Source organism: Clupea harengus, chromosome 22 (assembly GCF_900700415.2).
Source record: "Clupea harengus chromosome 22, Ch_v2.0.2, whole genome shotgun sequence".
NCBI classification, from domain to species: Eukaryota; Metazoa; Chordata; class Actinopteri; order Clupeiformes; family Clupeidae; genus Clupea; species Clupea harengus.
In genome coordinates, this window is record NC_045173.1 from 19715806 (window position 1) to 19716343 (window position 538).

Below are 538 nucleotides of genomic sequence, written 5' to 3' on the forward strand. Positions count from 1 at the left end.
GTGTAAGTGCTATGTTTAACCACAGCAATAACCCACCATTGTGTAAACCTCGCGTCCAGCAATTAGCCTGATTACCTGGCTCAATGGTGCGGGTCAGGGAATGTGCAAAGCTAATCTGAAATTTACGCTGCCTGTCAATGCAGGCATGCAGAATAACACAGACACCATAAATAACACACACACACACACACACACACACACACACACACACACACACACACACACACACACTCACTTACACACAGACATACTCACTTACACACAGACATACTCACTTAAACACGTACACAGACACACACACACACCTCTGCTATGTAAGTGTAGTACTAAATGTCCAACACATGGTGCTGTTGGAACTTTAATACATGTAATGAGACTTACATTCAACTACCATACCTTATTTAAAGTACCTAAGTACCAAACCTTATTTAAAGTACCCAGAGATAAAACAGGAGGGCAAGGAGAAAAGCCCACAGATCTGTCAGTGAGGTTTTTCCTGTATTTTGAATATCTTCCGTAGGCTATTGCTGTCAGGGGA